General features: G+C 37.9%; 1 long non-coding RNA gene across 7 annotated transcripts in view; it reads right to left on the bottom strand.

Annotated features, from left to right (window-relative positions):
• The window catches only part of LOC123616261 (uncharacterized), a 556,494-nt gene that overhangs the window by 23,380 nt on the left and 512,873 nt on the right, over positions 1-20,241 (bottom strand). For all 7 annotated transcript variants that reach the window (XR_012506409.1, XR_012506412.1, XR_012506411.1 and 4 more), the window contains 2 exons: positions 9,356-9,391; positions 414-4,804 (listed from right to left, as the gene is read on the bottom strand). This is a non-coding gene — a long non-coding RNA (uncharacterized LOC123616261). The remainder of the gene's footprint in view (positions 1-413; positions 4,805-9,355; positions 9,392-20,241) is intronic.

A 20,241-nucleotide genomic window follows, 5' to 3' on the forward strand; every position in this document is an offset into this window, starting at 1 on the left:
ACACTCGAAGAGGCATCTTATGAATAAAGAGAATATACAATTTGAAAATGATAAATACCCTAGATAACTGAACATTTTTTTCTTTAGCTTCATATCAGCAAAAATAATAGTGAGTTAAGTGGTTACATACACCTCTTTATCTCATGTAAAAACTATTAGTTTTAAAAGTAGCTTTAAAAATGTTAGGAATATAATGAAATGTTCAAATGTCCTGACTGGAGGACTGTGCACCCATCAGATGCTGGATTAGATGAGCATCTCCCAAGAATTTCTCCAAAAAGTGGAAAAGCAAAGTGTATAATCCCTGGAACCAATGAACGTGTTACCATACGCAGAAAAGGGATTTTGCCAATGTGATTATGTTAAGGACACTGAGATAGGGAGATTCTCCTAGATGGGCCCTGCATACTCACCAGGTCCTTAAAAGTGGAAGAAGGACTCAGAAGAGAGTCAGAGGGAAATGTGACTGTGGAGGAAAGTTTGCCTTGATGTGGTGTGAGAAGGACTCAACTTGCTGTTGCTCATTTGAAGATGGAGAAAGGGGCCTATGCCAAGGAAAGTGGGTGGCCTCTAAAACCTGGAAAAGGCAAGGAAACAGTATTCCTGAGAGCCTCCAGGAAAAGTGCAGCCTTATTGGCTCCTTGATTTTATCTAATAAGAACCATTTTTGGATTTCTGGCCTTTAGAACTGTATGATAATAACTTTGCATCATTTTAAGTCACTGGGTTTGTAGTGACTCATTACAGCAGCAGTAGAAAACTAGGACACATACCAGAGTATATCAGAATTATTAGTATTCTGTTTACATGTTGGGAGTAGGTAAAATCTTCTACAGTTGAAAGTGACTTACAGAACCAGCAGTTTGTTCCAAGAGAAAAAAAGATGAACTCTAGTAGCTTTAATTTTTTAAAAAATTTTCAGAGAATTAGGAGACCATGCAAGCCAAGTTTTGAAACTAACTTAAATTTAGGAAGTTATGAATTTTTAACAGCATGCAAATATTTTGAAATTTCACATCAGTTGTTGCTTAAAAATGGGACTAACTGCTCTGAAGACAGTCGTGTTACCAAATCTTCACATATAATTTTACAAACTTACATTTTCCAGTTTTTAAATAAACCAAAGCTGATCATTGACATTCTTGGACAATAAACCATACTCTATGTGTGTGTGAAGATGCAGCCTAGAAAGTTCATTTTGCACCTGCCCTTTTAAATTGTGTTGACTTCAGATGCAGTTTTGAAGATACTTTGTGAAAATGAAAATTACAGCAAGGACTGTTCTGTCTGGTTCCTTTGTTGGTTTGTGTATATATGTGTTTACTTACTGGACCTATCAACATTGTGACAGAATAAGTCTTTTCCCCAAAAGTGCTGCACCCGTATGACGGAGAAGAGATGTAAAGAATTTCTAGGAATTATCATTTGTGGACTTTTGAATGATGGCCATTCTGACTAGTGTGAGTTGATACCTCACTGTAGTTTGATTTGCATGTCTTGGATAATTAGTGATACTGAGCATTTTTTCATGTGCCTATTTAGCCATTGTATGTCTTCGTTGGAGAATTGCTTGTTTAGATCTGCCCATTTGGGGATTGGGGTTTTTTTTTTTTTTAAATTATTAAGTTGTAACAGCTGTTTATATATTCTGGAAATTAAGGGCTTGTCAGTCTCATCTTTTGCAAAAATTTTCTCCCATTCCATAGGTGTCTTTTTGTTTTGCCTATGGTTTCCTTTGCTGTACAAAAGCTTTTAAGTTTAATTAGGTCCTATTTATTTTTGCTTTTATTTCTATTGCTTGGGTAGATTGCCCTAGGAGAACATTGCTAAGATTTATTTTGGATGATGTTTTGCTTATGTTTTCTTCTAAGAGGTTTATAGTGTCTTGTCTTTGAACCACTTTGAGTTTATTTTTGTGTATGGTGTGAGGGCATATTCTAACTTCATTGATTTACATGCAGCCATCCAGTTTTCCCAACACTACTTGCCACCACTTGCTGAAGAGACTTGTCTTTACTCTCTTGTATGTTCTTGCCTCTGTTGTCAAAGATTAATTGACCAAAAGTTTGTGGGTTTATTTTGGGGCTCTCTATTCTGTTCCATTGGTCCATATGCCTGTTTTTGTACTAATACCATGCTGTCTTGATGACTGTAGCTCTGTAGTATTGTCTTAAGTCTGGGAGGGTTATTCCTCCAGCTTCATTCTTTTCCTTAAGTATACCTTTGGCAATGCTGGGTCTTTTGTGATTCTATATAAATTTTAGGATTATTTGTTCTAGTTCTGTGAAAAACGTTCTGGGTAATTTTATAGGGATCACATTACATCTGTAGATTGCTTTGTCAAGTATGGCCATTTTAACAATATTAATTCTTCCAATCCAAGAACATGGGATAACTTTCCATTTTTTTAAAAGTCACCTTTAATTTCCTTAGTCAATGTTCTGTAGTTCTCTGCATATGTCTTTGACTTCCTTGGTCAGATTTATTCCTAAGTATTTTACTTTTTTGGATGCTATTTTAAAAGGGATTGTTTCTTTACTTTGCTCTTCTGATATTTCATTGTTAGTGTAAAGAAATGTCACTGATTTCTGTATGTTAAGCTTGTATCCTCCTACCTTGCTGTAAGTCCACAAATGATAAATGCTAGAGAGGGTATAGAGAAAAGGGAACCCTTCTAGACTGTTGGTGGGGATATCGTTTGGAACAGTCGTTATGGAAAACAGTATGGAGATTCCTCAAAAAACTAAAAATAGACTTACCACATGATCCAGCAATTCCAGTGCTGGGCATATATCCAGAGGGATCCTTAATTCAAAAGGATACATGCACCCCAGTGTTCACAGCAGCACTATATACAATAGCCAAGACATAGAAACAACCTAAATGCCTACTGACAGATAACTGGATAAAGAACTTGAGGTATATTTATACAATGGAATACTACTCAGTCATAAAAAATAAAATAAAATAATGCCACTTGCAGCAGCATGGATGGACCTAGAGACTGTCACTCTAAGTGAAGTAAGCCAGAAAGAGAAAAATACCATATGATATCACTTATATGTGCAATCTAAAAAATTTTAAAAAGACACAAATGAACTGATTTACAAAATAGAAAGACTCACAGACTTAGAAAAAAAAACTTATGGTCACCAGGATGGAAGAGATTTGCAGATACTAACTAATATATATAAAACAGATAAACAATAAGTTCATATTGTATAGCACAGGGAACTATATTCAATATCATGGAGTAATCTATGGTGAAAAAGAATATGAAAATGAATGTATGTTCATGTATAACTGAAGCATTATGCTGTATACCAGAAATTGACAACATTGTAAACTGACTATACTTGATAATGAGGTGATAAGATTTCTAGTCAGAGACTAGCATCACGGGGCTTGTGGTCATAAATTGCATCTATGATTACATAGAGACTGCTGAGAGTTAGAAAACCAGGGTTCTTCTCCCAAGTCAAATATATCTAAAGCTACAACTTGCACAAATATTGTATTGGGGGAGAGTGGAATTTTGCCAAGGACACAGCTTATATAAATGGAGAGAAGTCACGTATTTATGTTATGAGCCAAGCCTTGTAACAGGCATTTGAAATGCAATTCCTCACTTAATCTATGCAAAAAAAAAATTTAGTAGGTAGCACTGTCTCACATTTTATCAGTAAGGGACAAATTAGAGAAACAGAAACCACTCAGATACTTCAACAGAAAAAATTTAATCTAGGTAGTCACATGCATAGATGTTGGTAGCTGAATGAGAAAAAAAGGAAGATGGGAGAAATCCAGGAAGCAGGCTCCATCTGTAAGGCTGGGGAAGTGAAGGGAAGAAGTTAAGATCATCAGAACATAGATCTTCCAGTCAAGATGGTGGAGGAGTAGGACCACGAGCTCAACTCTCCTCACAACTACAAGAAAACCACAACTGACTGCTAAACAACCATGAAAAAAAGACTAGAACCATAAAAAGGGAACCACAAGCTGGAGAAAAATTATATTGCAAAGGCCTTCCCACAGGAGTGAGAGTTGTGAGCCCCACATCAGGCTCCCCAGCCCAGGGTTCTGCCAGTGGGAGGAGGAGACGCCAAAACGTGGTTTTGAAGGCCAGCAGGGCTTAACTCCAGAAGCCACACAGGATTGGGGGAAACAGACTTCACTCTCCTAGTAAACCCACACAGAATCTCACGTGCACCAAGTCCGAGGGCAGAACCTGGGCCAGACTTGCCTGCTGGTTTTGGAGGGTCTCCTGGGAGGTAGGGGTCAGCTGTCACTCTCCTTGGGGACATAAAAGCTGGTGGTGGACATTCAGGGAGTATTCATCTACATGAGCTTTCCTGGAAGCTGACTTCTTGCTTGAGTCATTAGCACCAATACCTAGCCCCAACCAACAGCTTGTACGCTTAAGTGGTGGGAAGCCTCAGGCCAAACAACATACTGGGGTGGGTATGCAAACCCCATCCATCAGCAGACTTCCTGAGTCCACCACTGCCTCTAAACACAGCCCTACCAACCAGAGGGCCAGGACCAAGCTCTACCCAGCAGCACAGACTCCCACTGCCAGGCAACCTGTGTAAGTACCTAGTCCAGCTTCATCTACAGAAGGCAGATAACCAGAAGTTAGAAAACAACAATCCCAAAGCCTATGGAAAAAATCTACAAACACAGGCCAAATTCTACCCCGAGACCGGCTGGACCTTGACTCTTGGGTGACAAGAGATGAGTGTACTGCTGGGATACACAGGACATCTTCCACAGACGGCCACCTCTCCAAGGTCAATAAATATAACTGAAAAAAAAAAAAAAAGAAAGAAAGAAAATTAGATAATATGGAGCAGCAGAGGAATATCTTCCAGGCCAAGGCACAAGATAAAATTCCAGAAGAAATAAGTGATGAGGAGATAGGCAATCTATCTAAGAAAGAGTTTATAGAGTAATGATGATAAAGATGTTCAGAGAACTGAGGAGTATAGATACACAGGGGGAAGTTTTTAGCAAAGAGTTAGAAAATATAAAGAATACACAGAGTTGAAGAATACAATAACTGAAATGAATAATACCCTCGAAGTAACCAAGAATAGACTAAATGAGGCTGAACGGATCAGTGACCTATAAGGAAGATTAGTGGAAATCACTACCACAGAACAAAGAAAAAAGAAAGAAAAGAAATGAAGAGAGTTTAAGAGAACTCTGGGACAACATGAAGCACACTAAAATTTGCATTACAGGGGTCCCAGAAAGAGACAGAGAGAGAAAGGACCTAAGAAAATATCTGAAGAGATAATAACCGAAAACTTCCCTAACTTAGGAAAGTGAACAGTCACCCAAGTCCAGGAAGCACAGAGAATTCCACACAGGATCAACCCAAAGAGGAACACACTGAGGCACATAGATATCAAACTTGACAAAAATTAAGGATAAGGAGAAAATATTAATATCCCAAAAGGTTATCAGATGATTTTTTTTTTCAGCAGAAATGCTACAGGCCAGAAGGGAGTGGCATGATATATTTAAAGTTTTGAAAGGGAAAAACTTACAACCATGAATACTTTATCCATCAAGGCTCTCATTCAGATATGGAGAAATCAAAAGCTTAACAGATAAACAAAAGCTAAAAGAGTTCGGCACCACCAAACCAGCTTTACAACAAATGTTAAAGAAACTTCTCTAGGTAAAAAAGGCAAAGGCCACAACTAGAAAGAGAAAATTAGTTGAGGGGAGGAGGGTACAAATGCAGGGTATCTAAAATGCATTTGAAATTAAGAGACCAGCAACTTAAAACAATCATCTATCTATCTATATGATCTATCTATTTATCTATCTATATAGACTTATATACAAAAACCTAATGGTAACCACAAACCAATGTAACTCTACAGTCATCAAACCACAAGAAAAGAGAACAAAAATAAGAGAAAAAAAAAAAAAGCAAACCCAAAACAATGAACAAAATGGCAGTATTAACATATGTATTGATAATTACTTAAATGTAATTGGATTAAACACTCCAAAAGACATAGACTGGCTGAATGGATACAAAAACAAGACCCATGTATACGCTGTCTACAAGAGACTCACTTCAGAGCTTGAGACACATGCAGGCTGAAAGTGAGGGGATGGAAAAAGATATTCCATGCAGATAGAAACCAAAAGAAAGCTGGATAGCAATACTTACATCAGAAAAAAATAGATTTTAAAATAAAGACCATTATAAGAGACAAAGAAGGATACTACATAATGCTCAAGAAGAAGACACAATTTTAAGTAAATATTCACCCAACATAGGAATACCTCAATATGTAAGGCAATTGTTAACAGATATAAAAGGAGAAATCTACAGTAACACAGTAATAGTGTGGGGGACCTTAATGCCCCACTTACATCAATGGATAGATCATCCAGACAGAGAATCAATAAGAAAGTACAGGCCCTAAATGACACATTAGACCAGCTGGACTTAACTGGTATCTATAGACAATTCCACCTGAAAGCAACAGAATAAACATTCTTCTCAAGTACACAGGGAGCATTCTCCAGAATCGATCACATGCTGGCCCACAAAGCTAGCCTCAACAAAGTTAAGAAAACTGAAATCATATCAAGCATTTTTTCTGACCACAATGCTATGATGTTAGAAATCAACTGCAAAAAACAAACAACAACAAAAAAACTGCAAAAACTGCAAACACATGGAGGCTAAACAATATGATACTAAACCACCAATGGACCACCAAAGAAATCAAAGAGAAAATAAAAAACCACTTTGGGACAAATGAAAATGAAAACACAATAGTCCCAAACCTCTGGGAATCAGCAAAAGCAGAGCTCAGAGGGAAGTTTACAGCTATTCAGGCCTACCTCAGGAAACAAGAAAAATCTCAAGTAAACCACCTAACCTTACACCTATAGCAGCTAGAGAAAGAACAAACAAAACCTACAGTTAGTAGAAGAAATCATAAAGATTAGAGCAGAAATCAATGAAATAGACTAGAAAGAAAGAAAAGTTCAATGAAACTAAAAGCTGGTTCTTTGAAAAGATAAACAAAATTGATAAACCTTTAGTCAGACTCATCAATTACTTTGGGAGAGGACCCAAATTAATAAGATCAGAAATATAAGGGACCATAAGAGGCTACTATGAGCAACTACATGCCAATGAAAAGTCCATTTCTTCTAGGTTGTCCAAGTTCTTAGAAAGGTACAATTTTCCAAGACTGGACCAGGAAGAAATAGGAAATACGAATAGACCAATTACCAGTACTGAAATTGAATCACTAATTAAAAACTCCCAACAAAACAAAAGTCCAGGACCACATGGCTTCACAGGCGAATTCTACCTTTGAGAAGAGTTAATACCTAGCCTTCTGAAACTATTAAAACAGTTAAAAAACTGCAGAGTAAGGCACACTTCTGAACTCATTCTGAGGTCACAATCACCCTGATACCAAAATCAAAGTACGACAAAAAAAGATAATTACAGGCCAATATCACTTATGAATATAGATGCAGAAGTCCTCAACAAAATACTAGCAAATCAACTCCAACAATGCATTAAAAGGATCATATACCATGATCAAGTGGGATTCACCCCAGGGATGTGAGGATTTTTCAATATCTACAAATCAATCAAATACCACATTAACAAACTGAAGAAAAAAACACTATGATCATCTCAGTAGATGCAGAAAAAGCTTTTAACAAAGTTCAACATCTATTTTTGATAACTTTACAGAAAGTGGGCATAGAGGGACCATACCTCAACATAACGAAGGCCATATATGACAAACCCACAGCTAACCTCATACTTAAAGGAAATGCTTTCAGCTTTTTGCCAGTAAGATCAGGAACAAGGTAAGGATGCCCACTCTTACCACTTTTATTCAACATAGTTTTGGAAGTCCTAGCTGTAGCAATCAGAGAAGAAAAATTAACGGAATCCAAACTGGAAAAGAATTAAAACTGTCACTGTTCATGAATGACATAATACTATACACAGAAAACCCTAAAGAAGCAGCCAGAAAACTACTAGAGCTCATCAATGAATTTGGTAAAGTTGTAAGATACAAAATTAATATACAGAAATCAGCTGCATTTCTATACGCTAACAATGAAATTGCAGGAAAAGAAATTAAGGCAACAGTCCCATTAAACATCACACCAAAGAAAATAGCCTGGAATAAACCTACCCAAGGAGGCAAAGGACTTGTTCTCCGAAAACTGTAAGACGCTGATGAAAGAAACTGAAGATGACATAAACAGATGGAAAGATATATACCATGTTCTTGGATTGGAAGAATCAATATTGTTAAAATGGCTATACTCTCTAAGACAATATACAGATTCAATGCAATCTATCAAATTACCAATGATATTATGTTAAAATTTGTATGGAAACACAAAAGGCCCTGAATAGCCAAAACAGTCTTGAAAAAGGAGAATGGAGCTGGGGGAATCACACTCCCTGACTTCAGTCTATACTACAAAGCTACAACAATCAAAACAGTATGGTACTGGCACAAGAACAGACACACAGATCAATGGAACAGGAGAGAAAGTCCAGAAATAAACCCACACACTTACAGTCAATTATGACAAAGGAGGGAAGAATATACAATGGAGAAAAGACAGTCTCTTCAATTAGTGGTGCTGGGAAAACTAGACAGCTACATGTAAAAGACTGAAATTAGAATATTCTCTAACACCATATATAAAAATAAACTCAAAATGGATTAAAGTCCTAAATGTAAAACCAGATACTATTAAACTCCTAGAGGAAAACATAGGCAGAACACTCTTGGAGATAAATCACAGCAATATTTTTTTTTCAAACCTGCTCCTGGAGTAATGGAAATAAAAGCAAAAATAAACAAATGGGATTTAATTAAACTTAAAAGCTGTTGCACACTAAAGATACCATCAACAAAACTAAAAGGAAACCTACAGAATAGGCGAAAATATTTGCAAAAGATGCGACCGACAAGAAACTGATTTTCAAAATATACAAACAGCTCATACAGCTTAATATAAAAATAATTTTTAAAAAAAGCAATCCAATCAAAAATTGGGCAGACCTAAACAGACATTTCTCCAAAGAAGGCATACAGACGGCCAATAGGCACATGAAAAGATGCTCAACATCACTAATTATCGGAGAAATGCAAATCAAAACCTTAGTGAGCTATCACTTCACACAGGTCAGAATGGCCATCATCAAAGTCTACAAATGATAAATTCTGGAGAGGGTGTGGAGAAAGGGAACAGTGTTAGTGGGAATGTAAATTGGTGCAGCCACTATGGAGGACAGTATGGAGCTTCCTCAAAAAACTAAAAATAAACTTACCACATGATACAGCAATCCTGCTCCTGGGCATATGATCTGGAGAAAAATATAATTTGAAAAGACACATACATCACAATGTTCATAGCACTATATACAATACCCAAGACATGGAAACAACCTAAATGTCCATCAGCATATGGCTGGATAAAGAAGTTGTGGTATACATATATAATGGAATACTACTCAGCCATAAAAATAATAAAATAATGCCATTTGCAGCAACTTGGATGGACCCCGAGACTGTCATTCTAAGTGAAGTACACCAGAAAAACAAAGAAAAATACCATACATGGAATCTAAAAAGGACACAAATGAACTTACCTACAAAAAGAAACAGCCTCTCAGACATAGAGAATAAACGTATGATTACCAGGGGTTAAAGGGGGTGGGAAGGGATAAATTGGGAGGTCAAAATCTGCACCTCTTGGGGAGTGATGGAAATGTCTGCTATCATGAGTGTGGTGGTGCTTTCACAGGTATATACACCTATCAAAATTCATCAAATTGTACATCTGAAATATGTGTAGTTTACTGTATGGGAATTATACCATAATAAAGATTTTTTTTAAAAATAGGATCAGAAAATAGAAGCTCACATAATGGATGCTGAGGGGCTGGGACATAAGGCTTTCAAGGAGGAGTCAGCACCTGTCTGATGTGTATATGACCATTAGCCTCATCCTGTAAGTGCCAACAGGAGCTGAGAACTGGGGCCAACTGTTGCTGCTGGGAGGAGAGTCGATGAGAATTGCAAGCCAAAGGTAAAATGGAAGGTTTTTTCCCTCCCCTTCCCCTTCTTCTGGATCACCTAACAAGAAGCCAGCTGGCAATGAAGAAACGCACTTGGCAGAGCCCCAGCTCCCACCATAACAAAGCAGAATACAGAAAGGTGAATTAGCTGAGAGACCTAGCATACTATCCAGCACAACCGTGTTACTCAGAATCTGCATGATACTCAGAAAAATTTAGCTACACTTGTAGAGTCATGCAATCAATACTTGGCACAGTCCTAATTTGAACTCTAGGTTGTTCCATCACAGCCTGCCCCTCCCATGCTTCCTTCCCCTATAGTGGTTTGCCTTGATGTTTGGGGGAAGTCTCATTAGAATGCTATTATTAACAGTTTTCCAGCTGATTTTAGGCCTCCATTGGAGCATCTAGCAGCATCAGGCTATTTGAGGCACTGGCCTTGGTCAGAAACCTCAATCCTGGCACCTTACAACAACCTGGCAAGTCACAGGTCCCACTGGGTCTGCAAAGCTTTTTGAGATTGTGATTGAATGGAGAACCCTGTAGCACTGGCTCTGAGACCGAATCAGAGACAGAGACTTGCTCATCTCCTCCAGGATTCACCGCCCACATCGGGAGTGGGGCTTACTCATAAAACACTTCACTTTCCATATAACGCAGTCTAAAATACCGCATGTAAAAGTAGTTTTTGAGAGTGATGTCTTACTTTTAAGGGAGTGCTCTGGCTAACTTACATCTGCAATGCTGGAAGAATAGGCTGGTGTATTTTCATTCTGTTTGTGTGAGTCCCTACGCACAGCTAAATGAGCGTGCATTTCGCCAGTGGTCTTAAAATATAAGAGCAGACAAGTTTTACCTTAGTTGCTTTTTTGTATGAAACACAACTTCAGACAACTTGAAATACTCTCATTGGAGAAATGTTAATGAGTGGCCTTGGCATCTAAGGATCATTCTTAAAAATTTCCCACTCTCAAGGATTCTTTTTTCCTAAGTGCTGTTCTCAAGCAGTAAATGGAAAATCATAGTATCGGAAAGGTTACATTACTTACTGGATCACCCTTATTATGGTAACTCTAAGAGAAATAGTAAGTGGTTTAACAATTGCCCATTTATAAATGTGAACGTTTAAAAGAAAACACAGAGGTAGGATTTCAAGTCACAGGGAAAATTTTCATAAGCAATAACATTAGTCAAAATGTGTTTGCCTTCACAGTAGGTGGAAATGTGTGTGGTAGAGCATTTGAGACAAGAACATGTATTCAAGCCACATACATTGGACATTTTCAGTCAAAAGAAAAAACAGCTATAAATCGAGTATTTACTATTTCAATGTCACTACAAAGTGATTTGTCAGAAGTTATCCCAATTGCTGCCGTATAGAATTTTTCTGAACTTTTTGTTGTTGTTGTTGTTAGAGTCAATACCTTGATTTGTTCCAAGGAATAATATTTACTCCAGGAAAACGCTTCTTCTCGTCATCTTTCCAAAACCTCTAAGTACCAAAAGCTCTTTTAGAGGCTGTTTTCTTTTGGATTTCTCACTGAGCCACCTACTCATTGGAGGAAAACTACTCAACACCAAAACCAAACAAAGCCAATTAAGAGACACTGTGGCTGAATGGTTGGTCTCACTGTCTGGAAGATCATGGTTAGTCCAATAAAGCCACCAACTTGCACAGATGCCTGAATAAAGATACCTTCCTTTCCAGTACACTGTGGATCTGACTGACTGGGCCAAGTGGCCATACTTAAAACTCCAAGAACTACCGAGATCCCCACCCAATTTTCTTTTTAACCACCCAAGGAGTATGGTATGAGTTTGTTAATTAGTATTTGTAACTTACATCAAGATTCCAACAGGAAATAAATTCTGGATACAAAGTGTTGAAAGTAAGGGTGTTCCCATAAGAAGTTTATATAAAACTGTGTCATTTCAAGTTGTTTTCCTTTTTTTTCCTTCTTTAGCTCTGGACAAGTTTCCTCTGCTGGTACAGGCATTTAAAAACTCACTACTACTATTATAATGTTGCCCCACTACTTTATATTTATCTTGTGTGGTTTGTAGCTGGACCTCATGTAGTTTTATGGAAACAAGCTCAAAATTAATCTTATTTCCTGTACACAGTCCAAACTGCACACAGGTCAACTGAGTGATGAGATGAACGGAATGAAGAACTTTTTATCAGGATTGTTAAATCTTAAGAGTACAGACATTGTTTAAAGCAATGAAAAAAACTTGAAGAAAACAAATTATCGAGCTGGGTATCTTTCATAGAAAATCTATTTCAAAACAGGATTTGTGATCTCAGTGTATTATATACCAATAAATAAATTTGGAGCAATCTGCATTTTCACAGGGCTGGAATAAAAATTGGAAACCACAAGGCTATTTTACCACATGCAAACAAAGTAAGTGCTTGTATCCATGTGTGCTTTCACATGCCTGCAAGTAAACACACACACATCAATAACCTACAGTTAATTATCATTATAAAACTAACACACCTTCATTATTAGAGGAGTTGACATAGTTCTGGCCTCTTACAGTGTCAGCATTTCAGTGTGCATAAAGCATGCCAAGAAAAGAAAAAGCTAAACACACACATACACACCTCTGAGGTCATGGTTACCTTTGATCAGGGCTTTTGCAAAATACCCAAAGCACTGAAAGAAACCATGAAGTTTGAGAAACATTTGTAGGTTCTGACAAGCTTCCAAGCTTCCTGGTGGGACTACTTTGTGTTTTTTTCCATCCTGCCGGAGGAGAGCAGTGGTTTATGGACAATCTCCTAAGCAATTAGAATTCCATAATTCAAATTAATAACCTCATAAAACACTGCAGATTATGTACTTGGTTTTTTTAAATTATAAGTAAAGTATTATTCTGATAGCAATTTTGAAACTGCTTGGAATTCATCCCAGTCTGGCTAAAAATAATTTTTTTCAAGTTAAAGACATTTGAAATAAAAAAGATGGCATGAAATGAGTTTTTTTTTTTTAATTTACAATTAGATTTTCAGATTAATAGGACATGAAAAATACTTGCTTTCACCGGTTTGCTTTACTGGGAAGTAAATGTTAAGGTCAAGTTTTTCTCAAGCTGACCTTTTCCAAGTAGAAAGGGGGAAATGGCAGGAGGAGGCAGGAACACAGCTTCATTTTCTCATGTTCCTGTTATGCGTCATCACATTGTCCAGTGAAATGAATGAGTAAATTAGGTTTTTGGTTTCATGCGCTGGATTATGTGTTTTATATATTTCCCTCCTTTTAATTTAGTAGGGCAGTTCTTTCCATTAGAAGATGGGTCTCATTAAAAGAAATGTTACTACGGAACTGTGTGCATTAGGTTTAATCTTCACTCAATTTAAAAAGAATACTTGAGAGACTAGTGCATTGATGCACAAGAAAATGATTAGTTGGGGTTCCTTTTAAAGAGAGAAGCCAAATGTGTGAAAAGTGGTGCCTCCAGGGCAAATAAAACACTCACATAGTCGGAAATGGGGGTGCGGGCTTCGCATTAATGACCGCACTGCTCTATTTTCAGACTTCCTGCCTTTCTTTAATGACCATTTCTCTTTTTCTTGAGACAGCAGACAAGAAGCACTAGGGGTTGCAGGAGGAATGAGGCTTTGGCCCGGCTAGAACAAGACCTGTCGAGGGATGCTTTTAAGGGTTTCTTATATTGTCTCACCAAAAGGAAAGTCTGTTACTAAGGTGCTGCATCCTGCTGTTTGAGCCTTTCCTTCACCCCAAGGCACTTTAACTTCAGTGAGCCACAGAATCACCTGGAGGGTTTACTAACACACAGATTGTTAAAACGAAACCAAAAAACACAGACTGGGTCCTACCCCCAGAGCTGCTGATAGAGTAGTCCTGGGAGAGGGGACAGAGAATCTGCTTTTTTAAGAGTTTCCCGGGACCACGTTTTGACAACAGCTGACCCAGGATGTGCTTATGAAGGACCAACGGGCTCCAAATAGATTCAATGCATATACAAGTGCAAATATGAATAAACTAGTTCGGTATGTAATCACATCTGAGGACTGTAGTTCTCAATGTTTTGCTGATTTTCAGTTGCAGAAAGAAGTAGCCATTTGTAGTTAAATCTCCATTCATCCTAATGCCTCAGTCTGGAAAGCTCTTTAGCTTTGCAAAGACATCTCTATTCTCTGTTGGCATAATGGGGGTTGATTTACTGAAAAGGCAGCAGGAGAGTCATATAGAGATGCAAACTGTCTGGAAATCTTATTAATATGGTTGGTATTATCAGGATGTTTTTCTTCTTGTAGGTAACAGAAACCAACACTGGATGACTTATGTACAAAAAGGACTTTGCTTTGCTGTTGCTTGTAGGAATGCTCTCAGATCTGATGGAAAGGACAGGCCCTAACCAACTGACTGGTGTCTTTGTTAAGACGAGGAAATTTGGACACACAAAAAGCTTCCAGGGAGCTGTGCACAGAGAAAAGGCCACGTGAGGACACGGCAAGAAGGCAGCCACTTGCAAGTCAAGGAGGGAGGCCTCAGAAGAAACCAAACCTAACAACAGCTTGGTCTTCGACGTCTAGCTTCCAGAACTGTGAGGAAATACATTTCTGTTGTTTAAGCCACCCAGTCTTGAATATTGTATTATGGCAGCCCTAGCAAACTAACACACCCTCTTAGGAAGATAGTGACCTATTGTCTGTCATGAGTATTTTGACCAGGGTTGTACTGGGTCTGTGGATTGCTTTGGGCAGTGTGGCCATTTTGATAGTGTTGATTCTTCCAATCCAAGAGCACAAGAAATCTTTCCATGTCTTTGTGTCATTTAGGTTGAGTATAGGTAACCTCTTTGGTTAAGTTTATTTCTAGGTATTTTGATATTTTTGAGGTAATGGAAGTGTTTATGCTGGTTATAAAATTCCGGTTTTTGAAGTGAAAAAAAAATGAATAAAGGGCCACAAAAGGCAAAATATCCATCTTTCTTATGGGTGACTTGTATCTTCTTTATCCATTCAACTACTGACGTGCACTTAGGATGCTTCCATATCTTGGCAATTATAAATAATGTTGCTGTTAATAGCAGGGTGTATGTATCTTTTTGAATTAATTCTTATTTTGTGGTTGGCTTTATTCTTTTGATAACTATGTAATTTAAAAAGCTTAAGCTCTAAACATTCTTAGAAACAATGAACAGTACATATATGTAAATTAAAAATATATGTGCAGTAAAAAAAAAAAACAGCTATCAAGCCATAAAAGATACGGAAGAAACTTAAAAGACATATTACTAAATGAAAGAAGCCAGTCTGAAAAGGCTACAAACTGTATGATCCAACCAAATGACATTCTGGAAAAGGCACAGCTACAGAAACAATAAAAAGATCGTGGTTTCCAGGAGTTTGGGGAGAGGGAGGGAGGGAGGAGTGAATAGATGGAGCACAAGGGATTTTTAGGGCCACGAAATTATTCTATATGATACTATAGTGGTGGCTACGTGTCATTATGTATTTGTCAAAACCCACAGAATGTACAACATCAAGAGTGAACCCTAATGTAAACTTGGACTTTGGTTGATAATAATGTGTCCATGTTGGTTCATCGATTGTACCAAATATGCCACACTGACGAGGGATGTTGAGGGTAGGGGAGTACATATGTGTGAGTGGGGAGGGCTATGTGTGAACGCTCTTATTTTCTGCTCAATTCTGCTGAAAACCTGGAACTGCTTTAAAAAAAATAGTCTATTAATAAAAAAATAAATAAATGAAAGTATCGCTATATGTTATTTAATATAATCACCCAATGTTTTAGGATTCTTTCCAGAAAACAAAAATTAAGGCATGATTATCTCCTTTCTTAAAACCCGATCATCCTGCTACTTAATGAGACAGCACCATAAAATAATAGTGCACACAGAAAGATGAAGAACAGGCACTCAATACTGCTAACACCCACTACCACTAAGTCTCATACCATCCAGTGAGGTGGACAGTTTCAGCACAACACACATCTACCTCTCCAACTTCCAAGTCAGTGCTGAGGGGAGTAAAGGAGGGGAAACAGACCCCTGTTAGCAGCAGACTCAAGGGACTCTGGGTTCCTGCTCAAAATCAGAGGAGGACTTTGCACTGGCAGAAATGAGAAACATCCTAGGACCCTAGATCATTGCCTTAAACATTCTGTTTCATTTCAGCAAAATGGCTACTGACACACATATTTTATCATGCCTTGGAGATATTTAGTAGGTAAGTTGTAGGCCTTTTTTTTTTTCCCAAGAGCTACTGTCAGAACTAAATAATTCTATGTCCTCATAAAACTTGATTCTCTGCTCAGCCACCAATAACACAGAATTAAGTAACTTCTATAATGAACAAGGCGTTTCTGACCAAGTGCTGTGTGGTAGGTAGTGTGCTGAGCAATAACCAGGGGGCAGACACTGCACCAAGAGTACAGAGAAAGCAAGGACATTTGCAGAAACTGGACATACTCTTTTACAGAAATATAACTCAAATATTTTAAATATGCAAGGCCCCCCTACTGCCAAGCATTTCCAGTAGCAGATTCAACACCACAAGTTATTGCATCATCTCAAAGAGACTTTCTACAATTAAATTTACCTTGAATATTGAATTTTTTCCTACACCCAGTTTGAATCAGCAACTCAAAATAAATGTTTTAATACTATCAGCCTAATAATATAACCTATGAAAAGTAGTAACATGGGGAATTTTAAACACCAATGACATCCTGGGTGTGGTAGGCACCATAATGGCCCTGCAAAGATGTCCGTGTGCCCACTCCGGGGGCTTGTGACTATGATACCTTCATGGCAAAGGAGACTTTGCACATGTGGTTGAGACGGGAAGATTATTTAGCTGGACTCAAATCTAATTACAAGATCCTTATCAGTGAAAGAGAGGAGGCATGAGAGAAAGAGTGAGAGACGGAAATACGACAACTGAAGCAAAGGTCGGAGTGATGTGACTGCTGGCTTTGAAGTTAGAAAGAGACCTTGAGCCAAGGAATGAGGGCAGCTCTGGAAGCTGGGAAAGGCAAGGAACTAAACACTTCCCTGGAGCCTCCAGAAAACCCTTCTGGCACTTTGGTTTTAGCTCCGTAAGGCCACTTCAGGTGTCTGAATTTTAGAACTGTAAGATGACACACTATTATTTGAAGATACTAAGACTGTAGTAATTTGTGCCAGCAGGTATAAGAAACTAATATAATGGACAAACTGTCCTTTTAAGTAAATGATATTCTAATACAGTTCTAAGATTTCACTAGTGATCATACAGCACAAGGTCTGCCCTTTTACTTCTCAATGCGAAGAGCTGCCACATCTTTCCTACTTTAAAGAGACAAAAAAGGAGAAGTGGGACATCACGGGAACCATGGATTTGATTCATCTGAAAACACTGCTCCTTTTCTAGTAGTAATAGTGTGAGTCAAGCCACAGCAAACACTTGTAGCACTCTCCAGGAAGCCACTGTTTCAAATCTGAGATCCAGTATTCCATTGGATCTCAATCATCTTCATTTAGATTTGCAATTTATCTGCTAACTTTCATTGGGAACAGTAGCAAACTTACTGAGTTTCACCGCAAAAACATTACAGCAGGACACAGCAGGAAACTCATACAACTGCCACTGCATTAGTCTCACCAAATTCAGCCTGATGTATGTGATACTGTTACATGAAACGTGGTAATTACTGAAATTAAATTATACACGTCAGAACAAAATGAATATCTACATTTGATGACAGAGGGTATTTAATTTGAATCAAAAACTTTAATGCAACTTCTGTTTAATAACTTATGAGGACTCATAGACACTATTATTAAATAAGCATATAAACTTTTGTGTACATGTGTATGTATGTTGGTGTTTGGAGATCTATGTGCAGTAGGAGAGGTCTGTAGATCGTAACGATTTGGGAGGATGCCTCCGTCCAACTAACACCCCTTAAGTTTTAATTATCCCTCCTGCCATACTGTAAGATGCTCAGAGCCAAGGATCATGTCTTACTGGTCTTACCTGGCATGGTACTGTATCATAATGGCTAGTAGGTGGTCAGTAACTTGTTGGATGAAATTATAGAACTTCCATAATACAAACTCCTAGGCAGTAAATCAAGAAGTTGCTAAGGACAGAGAATTATTTAGCTCTATTAGTGGGTCTAAAAATGTCTTAGTCCCACAGCTCACCTGTCAACCACCTCCAAGAGCATCATGAGAGAGAGGCTGGTTCTCCATAGTCTCATATATAAATTTTGCCTTTTTTTCCAGCTAAGGCAGTCTTTCTGTTGCTTATGTAAATTAATTTCTCCTAAATAAAGATGACTCAAGGAATAATATTATGTGTCTACAGAATTACACATAATAGCTTATCTCCATAATATATGTACATATATAAAATGTGTAATTATATGCATCCTGGGAATCCCTTGTTTCTTCATTGTATCACACCCTATAGTTTAGTTTCCAGCATCCAACCATTTGACCGGTTTTCTACAACATTCTTCTCAATGTTTATATTTGCTAGCTTCTCACACTTAAATTGTATTTCTAATTTCCTTTAGTAGTCAACACGTTTCTAATCTATTTTAAGAATCCCCATTGAGCCATTATAGCCTCTAACAAAAAAGTAAGACCACTGTCCCCATTTTATCCTGCAAACAGAATTCTACATGACATGGCAGCGGCAACAATTTTTCTCTTTCCAGATTTTGTCCAGGGTCACGGCTCATGCATGTGTAAGCTGTATGTGCACAGCTCCATGAGCAGTGGTCACGTCACAGTCATCAGAGATTGGCATAGTATTTATTGCCACAATTTGAAGATGGTGATTCACTGCTTTGAAGAATGGACAACTGTTCCTATGTGTACAAAGGTGGCATACTGGCTAGTGGTGGCTGCTTATAATTTGATATCAACAACTAAGAAAGGCCAAACTTCTGCCCTCAAACGTGATGTAATAACAAGAACCAAACTTGCTTTTTTAAGATAAATAACTATGTATGTACCAGTTGGCTTCCAATATTGTACAATAGACAGTACAAACAGTGAGCCCTGAGGGAAAGGAAACAAACAAGATCAGTATATGATCACCCCAGATTCCTGCGTGCTTGCAGGTTTTGAATCATGGGCACAGGAAGAGGGAGCCCAGGCAGAGCCTCAAAGTCTTGCTGAGTTGAGGATACAGAAACCGCGGGGGAGAGGGCTGAAACTGCCCAGCAAAGTTCCAGAAAGGAAAGAAGTATGCAGAGAAAAAGCTCCAGAAATATGCTTGGGGTCCCCCTGCATTTTTGCTGAGAACTAATCAGTGTGTGTGTAGAGTTCATGAGGCTGAACAAGGGATAATTAGTGACTTGTAAGCTGAGCAATTCCCAGAGTTTACAGATTGTAGAAAGACATTTGATCTGGCCGTGAGAGTCCCTGGTGAGAGCCCACAGGGTCATGCCTTAGCAGTAGAGCCAGACTGTATCTGGAATGAAGCCTTTCTAGGCCAACCATAACAAAGCTTAAAAAGAGGCCTTAAAGAGATGGAGCAGATGCCTGCCAGATGAAAGTAAGCACTCTTTAAAGGAAAACAACAACAATGTAGACACAATCCAGCATTAAAAAAAAAAAGAAGTACTAAACATGCCAAGAAGCCAAGAAAACATAAACCACAATCAGGAATAAATAAGACAATTGAAACAAAATCGGAAAAGAGAAGGATCATGAAACTAGAAAATAAGGATATTATTAGAGTTCTTATAACTATGTTTAACTATTTTGACATTGAACATAATAATACTGTTAAGTGATCAAAGCAAAGTGCAAGAGAGTTTCTATAGTATACGACACTTTATAGGAAAAATAGGATTTAAGAAAATAGGTATGCATGATCTTTTGTGCAAAAGATATACAGGGAAAAGAATCCAGAAATGAGACTATTTTCCTACAGAGCATGGGTGGGAATGGGACAGAAAGAATGGGAAAATGAAGCATGCCACAGAGAAAAGGGAGAAGTGACAGTCTGCTGAGCACTTTGTGAGCTCTGACTCTTAAAAGCCATGACACTGTTTCACACATAACCAAAATAAATCATTAGAATCTACCAGAATATGGCATATACAAAATGGAATGCAGAATGTAACAAATGAACT

This window comes from Camelus bactrianus, chromosome 4, assembly GCF_048773025.1.
Source record: "Camelus bactrianus isolate YW-2024 breed Bactrian camel chromosome 4, ASM4877302v1, whole genome shotgun sequence".
NCBI lineage: Eukaryota > Metazoa > Chordata > Mammalia > Artiodactyla > Camelidae > Camelus > Camelus bactrianus.